General features: G+C 39.7%; 2 long non-coding RNA genes across 4 annotated transcripts; one reads left to right on the forward strand and one right to left on the reverse strand.

Annotated features, from left to right (window-relative positions):
* Positions 1 to 612: 612 nt before the first annotated feature.
* On the reverse strand, positions 613 to 11,125 carry LOC139631328 (uncharacterized). 3 transcript variants are annotated; one of them, XR_011693356.1, is made up of 4 exons: positions 11,002 to 11,125; positions 9,237 to 9,320; positions 2,265 to 2,445; positions 613 to 2,055 (listed from the first exon to the last, which is right to left on the reverse strand). It is a non-coding gene; the product is annotated as an uncharacterized lncRNA (long non-coding RNA). The 3 variants fall into 3 exon arrangements; XR_011693358.1 differs by having other exon boundaries at positions 613 to 2,060; XR_011693357.1 differs by lacking the exons at positions 613 to 2,055; positions 2,265 to 2,445 and adding an exon at positions 7,100 to 7,219.
* LOC139631327 (uncharacterized) lies at positions 2,753 to 5,974 on the forward strand. Its single transcript, XR_011693355.1, has 4 exons — positions 2,753 to 3,135; positions 3,840 to 4,001; positions 4,928 to 5,055; positions 5,854 to 5,974. It is a non-coding gene; the product is annotated as an uncharacterized lncRNA (long non-coding RNA).
* Positions 11,126 to 22,859: the final 11,734 nt, after the last annotated feature.

The raw sequence follows: 22,859 nt of genomic DNA on the forward strand, positions 1-22,859 counted from the left end.
CAGACTTCTGAGCTGAGAGAATTCAAATGGGAATTCTCCCACTGTGTGTGTGAATCTAAAAAAAAAAAAAGAAAAGAACAAAAAAAACAAGACAACTAAAGGGATGGCTGGACAGCATCTTCAACTTTGGAAACTATTACCATTTCCCTAATTTTCCTCATTCTATGGCAAAGTTAGGCAAAACCATCAAAATCCCTAAATAGTACCAACTTATGTTGGTTATTATAGGTATTATACTATATGGTTATTACACAGTCTATGTCAATATTTAACAAAATATGACGATAACAATAAAATTCATGTTAATCTTAATTACTCTGTCGCCAGCTAAAGCGGCCTATTTCTAATATTTATTGATGAGTATATTGTTGGTTGCCATCAAATTTTGTGACAACATGCATATTAGCATGCAACCTGGTAATACTGCCATCAGCAGGCTCAGCAGGGCCTCTGCTCTACAAATAGTGCTCATGTTTGCAAGGCATTTGAAAAGTATCTATGGAAACTCTTTGAGAGTTTAGAGATCTTGCTTCTTCCCTTCTATTTTTTGATGCATCTGACATAACACAAAAAATACACAAAAGTTGAGACTTGAATTTGATGCTCATTTATGAGCTAATCACGTTTTCTTTTGGATCTTACTGTTATCTCAAGATTTCATTATTTCAGACAAAAAAGATCAGTGCGGGGAGAGAAACTGAAGTTTATGTGTAGATCTTGCTCTCAATATTTCTTTATTTTGATAAGTGAGACAAATCAAATTATTTCTGAGCCAATCCAGTTTTCTTTTGGTTCTTATTGTTGTTTCAAGACATGATTATTTAAGACAAAAAGAGGCAAGTGCAGTGAAAGAGAAAAAAGGAGCATTTTAAGATCTGAAACAGGATTTATAGGAGAAATCGACTGGACAAAAAATAAATCTTATTTGGAATTTTCCTTTGTCATACCATTTGAGTGACTTCTCACTCACACTTGGGGGGGGTGGGCTGACAATGTTTGGACAAAGCTTGTCACCAGATATCACTGTGGTGCTTCCATATTGAAGTGCACGCAGCATGTAGATTTGATAGAAGTCAAGAGACGTGCAAATCAGTGTGCAATCATCTTTAATCTCCCTCCTTTTTTTCCCCTCTATGACAGAGTAATGAAGTGAATTTCTGACAGCTGGAAACATAGTCACCTGCAGCTGATGAAGGAAGACCTGAGTACAAAAGGAATGTAAAGTTCAATGAAAGCACTTATAGCAGGTTTCCACGATCTGAGATGCATTTAGCAGACATTTATTACTCTTAAAGGGCGAGGTGCAGTGTTATAAATCACTCCGAGTATGACATTCAGCGTGAAGTGAAATATTTCTATCTTGGAGGAAGCGGTCTGTAGTAGAAATGAAAACGCTCCTGCATACACGTCACTTATTTTTCTAATGAGCATCAAAACAAAAGTAACAAACCATGTCTGCAGACTTATTTCTTAGGCACCAGAATCAGTGTCAGTTCACATTTGGGGGAGATTTAGAAGAACAACCAGTGATTGGATTTCTCTCAGGGGGGTACCTCAAAACCGTCAGGACAAATGTATTTAGTGTCTGAACACCTTTTATTTTCAAATGTATCTGCAATAAGTAATGAAATCTGAGAGGTAAAATAGGGTAGAAACCACACATGTTGTTTCATTAATCATCATTTATCACCTCATATATAGAGGTAAGAATTAAACACTGTGCTATCAGACTGTCTCATTTATTGTGCAGGAGTCCCAGAATTGTTCATCTTCTGTTATATCACTTTTGAAAGCTCTTCTTTTTTTTTTTTTATCAGTTAGACTGTAAATATATGAATAAGTTGCATTTATGTTTAAGCTTGACACCATGTTTTATTTTACATGCTGCACAGCTGTTCTCTAACTGTTGCTGTGTCCCAATTCGGGGGCCGCATCCTTCGGGGGAGACGGTTTAAGAAGACTTGTCCGCTTGTTGCTGTCGAAGACTGTGAAGACCGAAGTGAAATGAGGCAGTCCAGCCCACTGAGGATTCTCATTTCGTGTCACCAGCTGTGCCTGTCCTTACAAAAAAATAAAGTTCAGCAACAGTTCAACTCACGCTACGTAAAAAACGACAGCTCCAGTCACATAGCAACGTTGACAACACCATAACTTTTTTTTTTTTTTTACAAAAAACTCATTTATAAGGTCCCTTGGTTCTAACAGCCACTTGGTGTAATCCTCGGGCTTTCTGTCGGTGTTGTTTGTTGCCATATTATTTTTACCTTCACACAATGAATCTTGGGATAGGTTAAGCCTCCAATGATCCCCTCTTTGGAGCCTTCGTTAGGAAAAGAAGGTCACACTGCAAGGGGCCTTTGAAATGGGACAGCCTAGTAGCAAATGGTCTTCAAATGCAGCCTCTGACGGATGTGGCCCCTGAACTTTGACCCAGCTCGTGCCTGTCTGTAGGTAGTGGACAGTGGTGCTTTAGTTTTCTTTTCTTCAAACAGCTGCTGCTGCTGGAAACCAGGGAGGGAGATTTAGAGAAGATCCAGTGATAGGAATTCTCATGGAGGGTACCTGAAAGCCTTAAGGACATACTGTATTTAAAATCTGGACACCTTTTGTTTTCAAATGTACCTGTAATAAGTGGTGAAATCTGAAAGGTAAAATAGGTTAGGTAATTCTCTGTGGGATCGTTCCTACTACCGACACCTTTCACTTTGCATAGCCATATATGGATATGAAAATATATGTAGTAGAACAAGAATTCTCCACATTTCTTCTCAATATGATAGTGTGAAGTTTCTGACAGTGTTCAAAGGCGTTTAGAAAGAGAAGTCACGACACAAATCCACATTTTGGTGCTATCCATAAGAACCCTATGAACCACTAGTCATTCAGGTCGCTGCATCTAAGTGGGTTGTAAGTTTCCATGACACTAAACCATGTGAGTGTGAGTGTTTTATTAAAAGTCATGTGGGGTTAGACACTGAGGCTGGCAGCAAAGATGAAGACTTGACAGCGGGGGGACAGCAGGTGTGTGAGTCAGCCGATACATCTAAACCAAGATAATGCCACAAAGTCACGAAGTCGGGGGAGGAGGCAGGAGGACCACCTGAGCTAGAGACGGAGCCCACACAATAACAATGGGTAAGATAGTAAGAACTGTCATCTGGATATTTTGGACAACTGTCTTTGACAAACATTTGGAATAAAAGTTTCATCAACTTACTTTTGACATTTTCGAAGAGCAAATAGCCTAAAATCAGGGCTTAAACAAATTTTATCAGTGAATGTCGAAGAAAAAGAACAAACACTTTTACTGCACTTAATTTAACACTGACTGTATTTAAAGCAGTTACAGGTCCCATATTGTAGAAAGTGAGACTGCCTATACTGTGAAAACAGACAGCCAATCAGAAGGTTGATGGACGGAAAAAAATGAAAACCACAAATATATCTTCTATCAAAACTTAACATAAAACATAAGAAAAGTGTTAGATATGGACCTTTAACTTACCTGAACACAGCTGCAATGAACATGTATATTTCAGTAGCAATGTGGAAGATTTTCATTTCAATATGTCACATTTAAGTCACTATCTATCACTGAATGCGGTTAACACAATTATACTGAGCCTGTGGCCTGCTGAGGAAAGTTTGCAATATCTATATATTTACAGTATGATGACCTGGGTCTCTGTGGTGACATATTAACTTGTTGCTAATATAAACCAAACATTTCCGTACTACTGCAGCTTCATATTAAAAGCTTTTAAGTGGAAAAACAAGAGCTGCTTTTTATTATGATGTAGTCACAGGGAATGCAATGTGCTTGTCCATGTCCATTTTAGTTACTCAAAGATGCATCTACAAAACAAGACAACCGTCATTTCCTGACAGCGGATCAGTTTGTAATATTGCAGGGAGTAATGGAAGGAGAAGGAGCTGCCACAGTGAGCTGTTAGATGAAGATCTGCAGGTGACAGGCTGCATTCCCTTAGCTTTTCAGCCAGGTAACCAGCTCCTTTCTCTGTATCCTCCTGTTTGCAGTATGGCATGTAATTAGTCTCAATACTCACGCCCATAAAAGCCTTTTGTGTTCATGTGACACAAGCACACAGAACAGATCCATTAGCTGAAAATAAGTGGGAACCCACAGTGATGAAACCCATTGGTTTGTGAGCTGCTGTTTTGAAGCCTTGAGTTGGTAATTTGGCTGTCGCCATCATGGTTTTTTGAAAACCAGAAGGAACCGTATTTGGACGAGAATGTGGAGCTGAGGAGGAGTGAGGGGTGGATCTGACCTGCTCTGTACTCTATCCTGATTGTCAGGCAGGTCGCCGTGTGTGGTACAGTCTGTCAATCACATGGTAGCCCCACCCTAATGCATACCCTGCTTTATCGTCTATTTCCTTCTAAATAGGACCAGAATTAAACAAATGAATATCATGTTGTATTGAAGAAGACTTGTAACAAGTGATTGAGACCATAAACTCATTAGGAAAATGTTCACTGAGTGGGATGTATAGTAAAGTTTTTTGTGCCTATCACTTCATGGTCAGTATGGGCAGCTGGAACAATATTACACTGACCAATAACATTTTCAAAGTACAAATGTGTGTCTGTCCTTTAGTGGAGAACAGCTGAGCCTTTCTCTGTGCACTCTGTAACCTCTGCCCCTCTCTGCTCCGTCTGCTCTGCTGTGTCACTTGCTTTTCTTTTTCACACCTTTGTATTCGTGTCTCTCTCTCTCACAGAAACAGACAATTCTCAGCACATTGTCTCCTATAATTATAACTGAATTATCATCACAATCAAAGGCTCCATTATCACAGTTTCGACTTTGGCCTCTTAATTTATCCCCTTCTCTCTCTCTCTCTCTCTCTCTCTCTCTCTTTCTCCCTGTCGCCTTCCCTCTCTCACTCCCACTCTCTTCCAGCTATTATCAGCTGAGTGATGCTCAGTGGTGGGAAAGATGGATGGATAAAAAGACAGAAGAGGAGAGAGAGAAAGAGAGATCCCCCCTCCGCCCATGTCCTTGCCTGACAGATTGTGGCAGTAATGAATGTATGTGATTCCACAGCACTCGCCACTCCTGGCATTTTAATTGAATTTTTTATTTCTGCACTTCAAGAGGGCTGGGAGGGACAGGGACAAGGATGAGTCAGTGTGTGTGTGTGTGTGTGTGTGTGTGTGTGTGTGTGTGTGTGTGTGTCTTGGTGTGTGTGTTTGTGTTAGTGTGTTTGTGCGTGTGTGTGTGTGTGTGTGTGTGCATGTGTTTGCTTCTGTTAAATATAGCAAGTCTGAAATTTGTACAGAAGGAGTGGCAGATGAGTCAGTGTCCGTTTGTACTGTACACGAATCCCCTTCTGTGTTTTGTCCAATGAAGTCAACCTTTTCTAAATCCCTCCCCCAAACTCTGACTGTCCAGTCATAGCTCGCAACTGTAACTATGTCCTAACTAAGCCCTGGCAGATTTGTGCGGTGTTTGGATTTGTCCAGATGTTGAAGCTCTAATAAGAGCTAACACTAGCATGCCCTGCTAACTAACCTCCACACCGACCAGGTGTTACTTCTAAACCAGGAGCACATCATTGAGTAGTGTTAACTATATACATTTTAGAAAAAGAAAATGACATCCCCTGTGTTGAAGCCGATCCTTGAAGTTGTTAGAGTTTAGGCTTATGTTAGCAGCTGAAGCCAATGTTACCTGAGACAAATTCACATTTGCCAAACATGTTGTTTAGTTGTCATCTTAAAAGCCTTTAAAAGTTGAACTTCAATATTAGTAGACAAACTAAACAGGGTTAAAGTGAAGTAACAGTCTGATCTCACTTTTTTTCTTTATTTTCATGGTTTCTACAGGGATCAGAAGATGGTGATGACACTTCCATCCAACCTTAAAATTACATCTATAGACAACTAAACTGCACCAGCTGGATCATGTTTTAAGAGATATGATTATTAACAGCAAGCTATGACCAAGACTAACGTTTTAAACGAAGATGGTTTGATGTCTTTCAGTAATCTTAAATTCTGATCTCAGTGAAACCCCACTATTTGTTGTGTGCAGGGTCCATGTGCAGGCATACACAGGTATAGGTGTGTGTGTGTGTGTGTGTGTGTGTGTGTGTGTGTATTTGTTTTTTTCTGCATGTGTGTTTATGAAAAACAGGAACGTTAATAAAGCAATAAGACTGCAGCTGCTTGTGAAGCTTGAGGTTAATCTCTGACCAGTGGAGTAATTCCCACCTTTAATTTTCCACATCCCTGTCTTTGTTTATTAATGTTGGGAGAGTGGCTGCCCGGCCCCTCACTAATTTAATTGTATGTGTATGTGTATTGTTTGTGTGTGTGTTCAGATTCTTTACATATGGAAGGTGATAAACAATACTGTTTTTTTCTATGTTTCCTCCCAGCGTGCGCTGTAGGGGGTAAAAAAGTGGGACGTTTGCAGATGTTTGTTCCTTTTCACTGCTGTTTCTACCTTCATGTTCCTGTGTGTGCCGGCATGTGACTCAGCATTTCTGTATCACTTCATACATGCAGAATTACAAATGCATCTGTGATTGTGGTGTGTGAAGCTCTGAGAGTTTGACCATGTATACTGGTATCCCTTAGTGATGGAGGTGAAAATAAACATGCGTGTTGTGAACAGTGTGTTATTTGTTGTATATGCGAGATAGGGATTCCAGTCCCGCAAGGTGATAAATACAGTTAGAGACCCTGTCTGAGCAGCCTGGTGTTTATTGCTTATTTCCTGTAATACAAATAGCAGGGAGGAAGAGAAAAATGGTATGAGAGATGAATAATGAGAGAGCTAAAACCTAGAGAGACAGACAATGGAGGAAACAATGGAAAGATGGAGGGGAGCATAAGTATACAGGAAGGAGGTTCAGGTGGACAGATGATGAGTTATTTTTAGATAATGTGAGAAAAGCACAGTCAGCCTTCCCACCATTTTTCCCCTGCAACCAAGACAATGTTTTCCCAATAGATGTATCTGTTAAATTGTTCACAGCACACAATTATCGCTTTTGAAGTATCTTTCAAAACTTTTAAGCTGCTTTCATCGATATTTGACCAGGGACAAAATGTGAAAGGCAGCACTGTGGAGTTACGGTCCAAAACTTCAGCCTCAGTGCTCGTATCAGGCTCGTTTTCAATCAGCAGGCAGCTGGTTTTAGAGAAACAGCTGTAAAAAATCACTGTCCTCTACCTCCTCACCTGTCTGCAAAAAGCAGAAAGACACAGTTAGAGAGCACCAGCTAAAGAGCCAGATATTTCCCTCAGAAGCTGGTACAGACCAAAAACAGAGCTAAAAGAGAGGGAATACTGGAAAATGTTGTTCTGTAACAGCTGGATGATGTTTTCTGATGAATGTGGCATAACAGCTTATAATGCACAGCGAGAAAATGCATTGTGTTTTTTTGTGTTGCCCCTAAATAATCAAAAGCACAGTTTATGAAATAGAGAGAGAGCAGATTCGCCACAGTGTAATTTTTCACTAGATGATGTGGAGGGATGCAGAAGGGGGAGGGGGCAATGGAAAGTTGAAGGTTCTGGATGAGAAGTAAAAAGAGGAGAGGAATAAGAAAAGAAACAGCCTCAAACAACCTCAGAGGAGACTACGAGTGAGACATTAGTGTTTGCATGATTTTAAGTTTCCTGCCTATTTGGGGGTTCAGTGGATCAAAACTGCACCCTGGTGAAATTTCAATGGGTTGATTTGCAAACCCTGAAGCCTCTTGAATATTAAGCTAAATATTGCCAGAATATTAAATTGAACTGCATCTCCAAATGACCCCAGCTGGAAAATCAAACAACCTCAAACTACTGTGTTAAAAGTGTGTCGAGACCTATCATGCTCCCGCTGTGTGCACAGTGGAGGGTGTGTGTGTGTGTGTGTGTGTGTGTGTGTGTGTGTGAGTGAATGATTGTGCATGCTTATATACATGTTCATCACCTGCATCTGGGGAAGTGTTTGGGTGTGTGTTCATATGTCTGTCTGAGGATGCCCCACTGCCACTAAATACAATACAATACAAGACATACAATTATTATTCTTATTCTTATTATTATTATTTGCAGTCTCCATTTCACATTAGAAATGCCGCAGTCTGTTCCTAAGCATGATATGTATGTAGTATGGAGGCTGATTCTGCATTATCTTAATGCATCGCTACTGTGAATACAAATAACATGTGGAACAGGCCGACATGTGTTAATCACTAAATATCTTTACTTTTTTTGCAATACACCTGGGTAAGAATCTTTGTATGCCTGATAAAATCCTGGCATCTTCTGCATCACATCAGCCGAGCAAACATGTTTATTTTCTCTCTGTGAACAACGAGTTCACTAAAAGAGAGAATAAGTGAACAGAAAAGTTCCATCAGGGGAAATGATACAGACTGGGTAGTTGCAGTACATTTACATGATTTTAAACATGCCATCTCTTCATTTAGGTTCCAGTGTATTGATAAGGTGACTTAACTGGAGAGAGGTGGTAACATTGACGAAATTCTCAATAGAAGAGATATATACTGGATATTCAATTTGCATACACTATCCCCTAAAAGTCTGAATGATGAGGTCCCATGGCATTTTATGCTCTAAGAAATCTAGAAACCAATAGTTCATGAGTGACTTATGAAAGCTGCAAAGCCGAAGTTTTCATTCAATAGATTGTAATTTTTGTAAATAATCTTGTAAATAGCTGTGACTATTGAGATGTCTCACTTGTTTTTGGTATTTTAAAATATATATATATATATATGACAGAATATACAGAAATCACTTTCAGTGACTGAAAGACACTCTCACAGGAAGTTCATTGTCACACCTGGGCACACAAAAGAGGGTTGGAGCATCTATTTAAGATCATGGCTAAAAGAACTGTTTAACTTAATTCTGATGAAGGCTAGAGAGACAAAAATGTTATGATGACTAATAAATCTGAGCCAGAGCAGTGTGCACGATCTTCTTTCTTTCAAGACGATATTCTCCCATACACCTGCATCAGATCTCCGGATGTGCCAGTATCCTCACTGAGATAATTCTCTCTGTGAACTTAACCAGGGTGCGAATTATGGGGGGAACTAGATTAAGACTTGGACCTCCCAAAGGAAACAACAGTTCGGGAGTTGAAACATTTATTTATCTTACTTACCTGTAATTTTAGATATTACCATATATTTTCCAATTTAATGTAATACAACGACAAACACCCCTAAAGTGGACCATACCTTTACTTAACCTTGACATTAGCTGAACGTCCTGTCTGCCTGCCTCGCCTCCGTCAGTGGCTCGCCTCCTCAAGTCTCTGGTCACTGTGCACAAGCAAATTGAGACACTGTCAGTAAATGTGTGTAGCAGCTGCTAACTATCTAGCTTGTTTAATACACTTTACATTCTTACCTGAGTTTCTGAATGAGACTGTGTCAAGTATCTACAGATGGACGCTAATGGTAGCTACTTTCTAACTTAGAGTTTAGATCACTAATGTTAGCTAGCTCATAGTTCACCCTTTCATTTCCATTTTGTTGGCTTGTCATTTCATTGCCAATATAAAATGTCATATATTATCTAAACACTGATACTCAGACATGAGCAGTGAGACAGTTGAGGATTAGTTGCTGACTATATGCCGACCATATGAGCACATATGTGTGTTTAAATCTTTGCATGTGGTTATATGTGTAGTTGTAAGTGTGTGTGGATAAGAAACCAACTGCAGGAATAAAAGTCTAAACAGAGGCAAAACTCTAGCGCTGCACTCGACTGTAGCCATAGCAACATGGGTTAAGGTGAATCTCATTGTTGCGGCTGTAATGATTTGAATAGCTCAGAGGGTCCTGCCTGTGCTGTATGCATCAGGGAATTTGGGACATATTGATGTTTACACACAGTAATAGATCTCAGATTTCTATGTTGGCAGCAGGGGACCAGCAGGCTAAAGTGTTAAAGCAGGAATTTTAATGGAAAAGTTTGGCCCTCCACTGTAAAATCAATCTGTTTTTCAGCATGTGTTGAATCTGCTTACAAATGATGAAGCCTAAGAGACACTTTTATAATGTTTGGAGCTTGGCAGAAATGAAGCACTCGCTGTCCACAAAAAACTGTCAAGAAGCCAGCAATAATATAGTGGATTAAAATGAATGAATAATAATAATAATGAAACAATTAAAACCACAGCACACGTACACACACACACATACATGTGCACAGTGGTTTATAAATCAATGAGGTGGGATTTTACAGTTCTGGAAAATTATCAAGGTGACATCCTCACAGAGTGATTTTGATTGGCCACTGCCATTTGTGCTACAACAGTTCAGCCAGAGAAGACATTTAATGCCACAGCCCGCTGCATTTGTTCCCCCACTGTGGCAACATGCAGCCCTAGGTATGAAGCTGATCAATGTTTCATGGTTATATTCCTCAATTAAGATTTCTGGCCCTGGTTGATTGGTGACGCGAATGGCTACCATAGTAACAGTAAGGCGCAGTTCAATACCACAGCAAGCTACTTAATTGGAAATCCAGCATTACAGCAGCAGGTGTAAATGTTTCCAGTGCAGCCAAACAAAGTCAGGTTGTTTTCATAAAGAAGTGAGTGAATCTATAATAATCATAGCCTGTATCTGATATCATGCTGCACACAGAGTCATTTGTCAACCGTTTTGACTGAAAAATATCCATATTTTAGAGATAGACTGGTGTGAACTCGGGATGCCAGGAGAACCGATGCTTTGCTGGCGTTAGATGTTGAAGGTACTGGAGATGTGATTCTTCTGGGACTGACGAGGGCAGTATAATAACCCTACAAGCGTTATAATCTGACATTAAACACAAAGAGAAGAAGGAGAAAGGTACAGCTTATGGGATGGCGGCAGCAGGTATGGGTGCAGCACAGGTCCAGCAGGAGTTAAAGTTATAGACACTGAAAAGCCAGTATGCAAACGGTGCCACAGAGCATTTCAAATTAAGTGCGGAAAGGAGGAAACTTACCTAAGCAGCTCTGAGTGAGTTTTAGTTGTTAACATTATATTAACATGTCATAAACATGTTCATGTCCTGAAACGTTGCCGTTATTGTTTGCGAATTGGGACATCTGGCGCCTGTTGTAGCAAAGCTCCACGCACAACGGTCACAAAGGCTAACGTTAGCTTGTTGCTAACATAGCGACAGCTTCTAACGTGAGCTGGGTGCTCACATTAGCAGGCTACAGTCATCACTGTTCAGTCTGTCAGAGTGTAACACTGAGTCAGTTTAAAGAGGTGTGTGTGTGTGTGTGTTAGTACAGTGTGTGCAGCAACCCATGTTCTGTTTTTTTGCTATCGATTTTGTATCGAGAATCATGAAATTTCAATGGTACTAACATCCCTTGTGTGAACTGATGTTCACCTGGATTTGACATCACCAACCATTAAAAAAAAAAAGTATTTTCTGCTGCAAGTAAATACTGTTGGCTTAGAGTAAACAGTATCTTCTTGTGGTGAGGGCAGCTCAAATATACATCAAGTAACAGAGGTGAGTGAGAAATGTAAAGAAATAAACAAACAAGCTGCTGGTAACGTTTGCAGATCAGCCAGAGATGATCCAGCCTTCAACATAATTTCAGTGGCTTGTTTACTTTAAGAGCACACGAGCACATGTAACAACAGAGAGCAATCAAGAGCTGGATCATGAAAGAGAGGGGAGGAAAAAGAAAAGGGGAAGGGTAGGATCGAGAGTGACTTGGTATGAATCGATGATGGACACACCGCATCTCAGGCCCTCATCTTTTATTTAACCTGAGCTGCTGCCGAGAAAGACAGAACACAAAAAAGAGATAGTGGAGAGGGGAGAAGAGAATAGAGGAAAATGAGACAGAGCAAAAGAGAGGGAAGGAGGTATAAAGATTTTAAAAAGAGAGAAAGAAGGAAATGGGAGAGAAAGACAACAAAACAAGAGGTGGAGAGAGCAGAGGAGGAAGAGAAATGGGGACAGGAGAAGAGAAGAGAGAGCTATTGATGTGAGGCTCTGTGGCTGGAGTCATGCTATAAAACTGTCACTGCAGCCGTTTGATGAGCTCCCATATTTCACTTTTCTGCGGCTGCCATTCATCTGTTACACATCCCCCATCCTGTCTGTGTCCCTCCTGCCTCTCGAGAGTCTCTTCCAGGAATACGACAACTTGAATGCAAAGGTAATCACATTAAAATGCATTATACTGAATAAATTACATAAGAAGTAGTACATTAAAGGGCATACAAATGATAGAACCAAAAGAATTAGTGAAACGACAGTTCTGACACTCGGGGCCCTGTTTCCATGGCGGCGCACCAACGAGCACAAGCAGCGATCAGGCAGTTTGGTACTTTCCTGACCTTCAAATTCTCTTTGACCGTCTGTGTGATATCTTGATGCCAAGCACAGAGCGCTCGGTGCACAGGTGGGAGGTTCATTTAAATGTGGCAGCTTAAAGCGAGTTATTGATATTTTGTTGGACATCAGGTCTCATGCTTTAATAACATTACAGCAGAAAAGCATAAGTCCAGTGCTGCATGTTGTGGACTGAAGCGTTCACCACCCCACATCTCCCAGTGGTACCTCTACAACACAACGCCTCCTTAGCTGCAATGCCAATGTTGCTAGCAGTTAAATTGTTTCATTTCAGAGGCTCAAAGCTGGAAGCTGCATCTGCTCGCTGATATTTTGCCAAGTGAATATCTGTTTTTGTCAGGTCTGATATGAGATCAGTTCTGGAAGCAGTGGTCTCAGGGCTACTCCGTGCCCAAAAAGGTCAGCACAGCGCCGGTCAAAGTTCAACTCATTTGAACTTTTGGCACAGACTGCACAGAGCCGCTGCAGCACATCACACATGCAACAGTGGAGGAGGCGTGATAATTTGAATACACCAGCAGACTGAGAACAGGCCTCACAGTAACACATCTGTCTCTGAAGCAAAGCTACTCTGCAGCCGATTTACTGACTTTTATCAACAGGAGTAAACAAAATACTTGCAGACACAAACCGAGCAACATTTAAAATGAGAGTATTGTTGAGAATGGTCATCTGCACTCACCACAATGGGTTTTTTTTATGTAGAAAATCACAGCCTTGATAATATGAAAAATTTTGATCATGCCTAATGTTATTGTCATAGTTTTTAGGATGCAGGTGTTTGGAACACAAACCTTTTGCTAAAACATTGTAATGTGATAATCGGTCATGTGACCCATGTATGTTAAAAACTAGATGTTATCACACCTGTGAATACTCTTGTAATTCTACTGAGCAAAGCTGAAGAAGCCACTGGCAAAATGCATTGCTCACTATTGATAAAAGTCACAGTTGAGTCATCTCAGTGTGCGATCGTTAATTGTGATTTACCTGTGAAGAAACTATTTTAATTGAACAGTTTATGTCTAAATAAATAATAAAGTCATAATTGTTAACAGTTGCTGTGAAAATAAATAAAGTTATAATTGTGAACAAAGTTTGTACTTTAAAAATGTCCTTATTAAAAGTACCTTACAGTATGTTGTGAACATTTAAACATTAAATGTTTGTACACTGCTTCAATACTGTTGAAATTACTGCTTTTTTCAGCAGGTAGTTGCATTTTTATTCCTACAATGCATTAAGGTGCAAACGCTGCTGTGTCAAATCAATATCAATATCATGTGACCATTCATGACATGAGATACAGTAGAATTATGAATGAAATAGCATAGAATCACCACTGTGTCACTGTGCACCGGAGGTAGTTGTGCTTGTGCGATTAAAATAGGGCCTTAGGTCATTTAGCATCTTTAGCCAATCTTACCTGTAACCTTCTCACAAGATCTATGGCGGAAGGATAAGCTTCTTATCTGTTCTTTTCCCATTTGGCTTGTTGTTGTCCTCTGCACTCACCTCAATGGATTTTTGTTTTTGTGTAGAAAGTAGTTTTTTCTTCAGTATCTCGAACCTATCTACTCAATCAATATGGAGACAAAGCAAGCTGACGTTAAGAGAGACAAACACTGTGACAAATCATTCACCAGCCAGTGTTTTTGTGGTGTTAGATGTACACGCACCACATATTTTCATATGCGCTGCTGAAAATGACAGATAGTTGGTTGTTGGGTGTGTGTGGGAGGGAGGTGTAATAAGAGATCAGCAGTCTTTTTGTGTGTGAGGTCTGTAATTTCATCAATTAAAAATGCTGCCTGGGACATGGCATGCAAAACTAGAAATGGTCAAAAAAAGTTTCCCATCAACATGTCTTTTCTTACTGTTTTGGGAGAACTGTTGTTGTCTAACAGAGTACGACAAAGCAGTACCTATTGTGCCACGCAGACGATATGTGCAGTGAGTTTGAGCATGCGATTTAATATGTCAACGCCAGACGTTCTCCATTCTCACATGGAGGTGAGAGTGGAAAATCACATGCTGAAGAACAGAGTAGAATTTAAATGTGCTCACATATGATTTCTCACATCTACATCTTGTACCAGGCTATACACATTTTTATTTCTGCTATAAATTTGGACATTTTAACATGAGAGTCTATGGAAATTGATTCACTTTTTTATAGCAGGACTGTGCTTCAATTTTGAGCCGCAGAGGTTTCTCACTGGGTTAAAACTGAAGAAGCCTTTGAAATTAGATCTTGTATGAATCCACCTTCAACAACAAGACTTTGAAACTATTTAACACTTTAGTATCCACACATGTAATTTCTATATTTTTTTTTAAGTTTGATGAAGGTAAGGCGTCTTACAGTTATAGTTTTATCCCTGTTTTGGTCTCCACCAATGCCTGAGGGAAATATCTGCCCATTAAGAAACTAAATGCCCTGTGATGTTCAAAGTCTCTAACTTTGTCTGCCTGTTTGGTAGTGGGCAGGGAGTGGGCAGGGAATACATAGGGGATTTTTATAATTGCCTACTAATGAGAGTGAACGAAAGCAGCACACATTCTGTGGGCTGGAAAACCACAACGATGAGCTGAATATGCTAAAATGTTGTGTACAGCTGAGAAGAGCAGTCTGTGGGTTCATCACTATCAATGCCATCTGTCAGTCATTTCATCCATGGTTGAGATAAAAAATATGGATTAGAGCAGCTTTGAACTACAATAACATCCACCCTGTTTAAATATGTTTTCTGTACTCACTCTGTATAGGAAAGGAAAAATGAAAGGATGTTCTGCCTCAAAAAAACTGACAAAACCTTTCAGCACAGGAACCAAAGATGAACAAACTGACATTCTGCAGAAATTAAGAAGAGATATCACTTAAAAAATATCAAGGTGGAGGTCTGGTAAAAAAAATAAAAAATAAATAAAAATGGGGTAGCTCAAATGATCATTGTGGTTTCCACATTAGGGTCAATACAGTGAAAATAGAAAGGTAGATTTAAATATTTAGTACTTCTATTTTCTTATTATAAATGAAATAGGTTGAATAAATCATTCAAATATAATGCTCAATATTACATTCAATAGTCAATAGTCAAAAAAAAATTCCTTTCAAAAATTTGTTACTGTTTGTAAAAAATTTACTTTGTATTTGACATCTATCCAAATTGTGCATGGTTAGGCTTTGTTAGGCTTTGGGTAAAGTGCACTGGATTTCCCATCAGCAGCAGCAGAGAGCTGGTTTCCTCAAAATAGACCCTCTACAGTAAACCCTCTGCTCATTTACTTTCAAAGAGCCAGGCAGTGTAATGAGGCAGGGTAAGCTGGCATTATTGAAGTTCTTTCAATAGGGCTGGACTGCTGAACTGGAGAGAGAAAGTTCAACCTGCTCTAAAAAAAAGACACTCCCAAGGGAGAACTGCAAGCGTGGTTTACCTTCTTAATGATCTTTTTCTTTTTTTTTTTTAGGAGTGATGTGTTTTTTAGAGGCAGGGACTGCTAAGATAGTTTCTCTGGGTTCAGCCAAATGTGTTCTGACTAAGTCTTTAGCTGACAGCATGTTCTACAGCAGTGTTTACAAACCAGGGACTCTCATAATCAGGGCATATCGAGACAGTACATTAGCTCAACTAACTTGACAAAATAGAAATTATATGATTTCACTAAAACATGCATACATCCACATATTGAGTCAGCTGCAACAAATGAAAACTTGAGTGTGTGAAAACTGGACCACAAGAAAGCAGACAGATCTAAACAGTTGGCTTAAAGTAATGAATAAATGGTTGAACATTTTTTTAAAATGATAATAATTACAGTTCAACCTTTCAATATGTACATGTAATGGATAAATAGCTGTATGTATGAAATGTATGAAATCACTCCCTATCCACAGCATAGTGCACTACATTACTGTTATCCCTGTTTTATTTGACTGCATAAATGTATCCATTATATAGTGACCTCAAATTTCTACAATGGAACAAAAAAGTCGACATGTATGCTGCTCTCTGCTAACAATCCCACAATGCAATGCTCTGCATTTTATGAATGCAAAAATTTCTTTTGTGCATCTCTCAGTGCTAACGCGTAATGTTGATGATTGGTGAGCATCCAAACTCTTTAGTCACTGTTCACTTTTGAGTGTCCAGTACATCGGCAGTAATAAATTAGGGAATGGGTTTGACTGAGTTAAAAATAATTGATAAACAGTAGCCAAAAGTAATCAATGGATAGTTGAAATAGTTTGTTTAAATTAATGGAGAAACAGAAAACTAAACGTAAAAAAAGACTGATCTGATCTGAAATAATGAGATATGGTTAAAATACGAAGCTGATTGATTTCTAAAATGTCTAGCTTCTGTCACTGCAAATTGCAATATTATGAAATTGAACCAGGCGGCAAACTCCAAGGCCTAAAAATGAAGCCAACATGGAAGTGTCAAAAACTCCAGTTCCTCAAATGGTCACTTGAGGATGGCTTTAAAAGTGAGTCAATCACCATAGACTCCCATGTTAAAAAGCCCAACTTTACAGCAGAAATAAACAGCCAGTGTATGGTACCAGTGTATGCTTGCCACAAACCTGCATGCACCAAAGTCTCAGCTCCACACACGCCTCACCAGGCACTGCCGAGATGGCGACTTTGGAGCCCTCTCTGAGCTTCAGAGCTGTTTCTCGGAAACCTATAGGTGACATCAAAGATCATTTATTGTATGAAAATGGAACAAAAAAAGTACACTTTTATATTATTAATAATGGTAAACCATATCCTGTCTAAAGTCAATTTGATTTGAGTGAACACATTTGGACCATTAAAGCTTGGGTCGATGGAGGGCTACATTAGTTTACCTTAGGACTATGAGTCACTGATGTAAAACCATGCGACTGCGAGTGTAAAACAGGAATATGAGCATTAAAACATGTCTCTCATCCTCCTGTCAACCTTCAATTTTTTTTTTTTACACTTTGTGTTGGATTTGTTTCACTAAATGATGTATGAAGGCACTTCTTGGCAGCATATTCCCGCACATGAACAACATGTGATATAAAAACACTTTGTGTCCCATTTTGCTGCTTTAGCAGACAGGCTCCAAAATCATGAGCGGTAAGCAAGAGACTTGCCAGATATTTTTAACAATAGACTTGAGTTGAGAGCCAGCCTCCTAAAATAGGTCTTACACACCCCCCCACCCCTAACTCCTACCCTATCCCATTTGCTTCAAAGAGCCAGACAGCGTAATGAGGGTACTGAAATTTTTTCAATAGAGCTGGAGTGGTTGTCCTGTGAGAGAGAGTTCCACATGATGAAACAAATCCACCAAAATAAAAGGAGGCAGCAAACCTTAAGGGAAGACTACAACCATGGTTTTCCTCTCAGAGCATAGTGATCATTCTTATGGTTGATGCATTTGGATGTAATGAATATAAAAAACAGGAATTAGAGTCTTTGTGTTGGGATTTAATCAGACTATTAAAGTGTTGAATTGTCTCGCAGAGTGAAAAGTTGCCTACTGATTTTTGTAAAGGTAACAAATGGAAAAGAAGAGCCTGGCGAAATATTTTACAACAGTAACATACTTACATATATGTATATTAGACCCTTTCATTAGATGAGAGGTATGTCATTAAATGAAAATTAGGTTGATGTCAAAACTCAACATTGGCAAGTTGACATTGTGATGTGATTGGGTTTTGCTCACGACTTATATTAGTAGCAGTTGATAGTGTTGTCTTCAGACATTTGGAGATGTTGGATTTTGGTTACTTAACAAAACTTCAAACCAAGAAACGTCAGCTGTCATTAGTATTATACATCAAATTAACGTTGGCCTTAGACGTTGTCCTGACATTGACGTCACAACAACAAAATCTCAACACCTAAGGACGTTGGTGGCCGGCTGTAGGGCAAGGGATAATACTCGTCAAGTTATATGGTACGTAACTGTGATAAGTAATAAGTGGCTTAATTGTGCTCTCCTTGAGTATTTCCATTTTCTGTCGCTTTATACTTCTACTCCACTACCTTTGTTTGACAGCTTTAGTTATTAGTTACTCTGCAGATGAGGAATTTACACAATGGATAATATAACAAACTTTTTAAATATAACATATGGTTAAAGATAAACAAGTGGTTTCCAACCTTTTTGGTTTCTGACATCTTACAAAAAGCCATGTGTAGCCCAGGTCACATTTCAGATATATATGAGTTGTTAACAGCTCCATCAAATAGTGATAATCCCTCTAAACCTTTCACATGGCTCTTTTTCAAACCATCTGAAAAGAGATTTTCTTCTTTCCTCTCCCATTAATCTACGTTCAGATTTATCCGGTGTTCCTATATATAAAATTGGATATAAAGTAGTTCAAACTAGCTCCACCTGTCAGGATTGCTGAACAACAACACAGGTAAGGTGGGCCCAGATGCAGACACTCTGGCAGGCTGGTGCGGTGAAGGATATTTTAATGAAGAACACCAGGCTTACAGGAAGACAGGTTGAAAAAGTGTTATTCAGGCAAACACATAAATAAACAATTTAAATCCACAGGTTCATGAAGTTGTGCCTTTGACAGATGTCTTGATGTACCCTGTTTCTGAGAGCAAGCAGACTGCATAGACTCAACATAAGACGCACAAAGCATAAGAAACACGCTCTTTCCCTCATTCGTTCTCACATGCAAATAACAGGATGCCAACTTGAGAGGTGTTACATAAGAGGGGTACACTGAATTGTAATAGCTCACAAGGTAGAATAAGCTAATTAAAATTACGACTGAGATATTTGCATGAATGTGAGTTAAATTGGGTGTGAGAAACTGGATTAGAATAGCGAGCAATTTAACGAACAAGGCCCTGAAAACATTTATTCCCCTCATTTAAACTGATAAGCAGAGAAGTTCTTTAAAGTGAAAAACACATGAAAGGTTGAGCTACATGAAATGGAAATTCTGCCAAGGCACTCATCTTGAATTAGCATTTTGCTAGCTTTTATTATTCATCATAAAAACTGCACCAGAGTGGTTTCAGCCATGTCAGTACGGAGGAGCTCAGATTAAATGCAACAAATGATGAAATGTCACCTCTGCTATCAAAGGTAGCTATTCGGCTGTTAAAATGTATTTTATTCAGAGGAATCTTCCCCACCTCAGTGATTGCATTTGTATTTTACACTTCAAGCATCTATCTGACAGTTTAATTCAGAACAACTGGGTGCCCAGGCAATGAAATGTGATACAATATATGTGGATGGCTGGTTAAAATCTATAACATATTATATTTTGTTTGTTTAATCCATATAACGATCAAATCAAGGAGTTGGGTGATCAGGTGGGTTACCTTAAAGGTGCCAGTGACTAAACTGGATGAACTGTGACGGATAAAACAAACAACATAAACTATTTTCAAATAAAAATCAACACCGCTCTCCATTGTCATATTCCTTTGTTTTGTTGACTCGTCCATCCAACCTCCTTCTAATTTGCACTTTGTGGCTCTATATACATATATGAAGGCAGACCTTTTCCTTTGCTCATGTCATAATTTCTACGGCTGCTAGATGTCACCTAACAACAAAATGTAACTATGGGTCATAGTAACCCACTGCATAGTCGACCTATGGGCTTGTTTTTTATAGGAGGACAGTCTCGCCGTAATACTTCCTCAGAGGTGCAGGTTGGATCGTTGACATGCTTTGGAAAACCTCTTGCCTGACATCTTTTTGACATCTTAGTTGGGAGAACTGCGTCCAAAAAGTCCTCTACCTCTCTGGAACGGGCAGTCTAAGGCTAACACCCACGTCAATAAGTAATTGATCAGTTGTGAGAAAGTGAGAAGTGTCATTCTTTATTATGTCTATATTCACAATGTGTGAAAATATGCCCCGTTATTCACAAATGTAAATGATGGACATGTTTCACCCCTCTCTGTGACTGGCTGACATTTACTCTGTCCTCGAGTGTGGCCCCTCAGAACAAATATTAACACTTTCACTTTTAGACTTGGTTGCATGAAGTCCTCGTAAAGCAGCTGGCAGTACTTTCATTGGGCTGCGTATGCATCCATTGTGTTTTTACCTTTTCTTCTTCATCATCTTCTTCTAACTCTGCCATGGTAGTCTATTGCAGCCCCTAGAACTATATGGTCTAAAGTTTTAACATTTTGGCACACTGATTGGGAACACTCCCTGTGATGTTTTTCACCAAGTTTCATATCTGTGCCTCAAGCACTCTAGCATCACCAACAGGTATAGAGTTGTAGGTGCGTTGACATAGGTACCCTTGGATTCCTTGGCTCAAGGGATCAGTGCACCCTATGACATTTCCACTAAATTGGATTTAAAATTAAAGTCTTTTTTCACTACTCTTCAGACAAACTTTGTCCAATCTTCACTAAAATTGGCAGAGATGATCTTCAGACCAAGGTCCACAAAAGTTATTTCATGGGTTTTTGATTTGTGAAAGCATGCAACCATAACAGCCAGTTGAAATTGGCGGCAAAGGTGCTAAACAAGAGATCAAGTCATATCTTAGCCAGTTTTTCATCAACTAACCCGAAACTTGCTGTGAGTGCTTACAACCATGCCCTTGAGATAACGACATAATGCTTCCATAGCCGCTCAGGGCTGCTGGGCTGGGTGGCCCCCACATTGCTGCTTGCAGGTATAACGTGTGGACCTGAGGCACATGAGTATCAGAATGATTCAGACAACACATATGTAATTATGGACTGTATGACCGTCTGATTATTATTGCAGCACTGACTAAAATATCAGGTTTCAGTAATATAATCACTGAAACATTCATTCCCTGATTACTAACTGAGACTTCTGATGGAGGTGGAGACTGACAGATTGAGGCAGTATCAATCACCCCCCCACCCCCCCACCCCCGCTCCCACCCCACCCCCACCCTCTTCTATCACAAGCTGTAGCCGTGGTGGGATTTGATGTTTCTCACTTGCATTTCTCCCTCAAGTGTTCCAGAGCTGCAACTCACAAAGCGTGAAGGCTTTAATTAAAGATAGTAGATGTGACACTAACAAGTTGGCACTTTTACTGCTTTACTGTCTGACATCTGGAAACTCAGACGTGATGTCTGTATGTCTCAAACGTGCTGTGCCACTGCAGTTATCCATATTTGTATTAATTGCTTAAATGAACTAAATAGAGCAATAGTGGTAGTTAGTTTGGTCTAACAAAGCAGCGCCAATATTTCCAATATATTTCCATATTCGGCTGGAATAAAGGAGGACTTGTGCAGCCGGCTCATTAACAGTCACAGCTCATTAGGGCTGGTTTAATCAAGATTCAGAAACCACACTGGGCTCCTGACAAATGACCAATATTGCAGCAGCATAATGACAGCAAAAACAACGTGTCAGGTTTCCTTTAATGTGAAGCTGTAGTCCTGTTTATGAAGCTATGCTGTAGAACGCCATTGTATTGAGACCCCCCCCCCCCCCCCCCCCCCCCACCACCACCACCACCACCCAGCCTGTCAGCAGGTCAACATTTAAACATCATCCTGATAATGTGTCAGTGTTGAAGCCTGAAGCTGAGCAAACCACACGCGCTGGGGAAAAAGCACAGTGGGCGCAGCCGATGTTCCAGTTTTTAAATTAGCAGTAGAAGAATTCTTTTATTTATTCTTTTTCTCTCTCTCACGGCTCTCTGGAAGCGTACAGTAATTGTTGCTCTGTGTGACTTCCCTTCAGCACACAGCAAATACTTCCTACTGCAGAACACACTGAACAACACTGAAAGGATACAGGATTTCAGTTGGTGTGTTCCCCAGAGTGTACACACACAGGCCATAGGTATACATTTCCCATTAATTAGTTATTTACAGGCTTAGCACAATTAAAGCTGGGTTTGTAGTACTGCATTAAAGGGTTGCATTATCCCTATAGCAGCTTTGTATATAGGCCTAAACCTGAGCAGAGCCCAGGCGTCTGTTTGTGCTCAGTTCAGACCTGGATTCCTGCCTTTAGCTGTGCAAACTGGACGCTTCATTCAGTCCCCAAGGACAGAGGGTGTCTCCTGTGTAATTTGGATGAGGTTGAGAATAAAATGCAGTCTATATTTTACCCTCCTTTTTTTTTTTTTTTTTTTAAATCATCATCTTCCAATTAAGCCTTTGCAGAAAATGTTTACTGGGCATCTTCTCAGTATGGCAGATTCATTCAGCATTCATTCATTCATACACTGTAGCTGACGTGCGCCTCCTCGTCAAAAATGTCAATTCGTCAAATATTGTCCTACAAGTTTCTGATGGTGGTCACAATTATTGATAGTGAAGACAACATGAAGAAAGACTTCTCCTTTTCACGAACGTGTCTTTCCGAAAATCACCCTGCTAACATGGGAGACAGTTGAGAAAGGAGACGGAATCATTTCCTTTATCAGTGTCACATGGGTATTGCTACCTCCCCATCCCTTTAGGAGACTAGCAGCAGATCTGAGTCTGTTCACTCAAATGGG

The sequence above is a fragment of the Trachinotus anak genome, unplaced genomic scaffold, assembly GCF_046630095.1.
Source record: "Trachinotus anak isolate AG129_WGS33_773 ecotype Australia unplaced genomic scaffold, CSIRO_AGI_Tana_v1 ptg000013l, whole genome shotgun sequence".
Classification (NCBI taxonomy): Eukaryota; Metazoa; Chordata; class Actinopteri; order Carangiformes; family Carangidae; genus Trachinotus; species Trachinotus anak.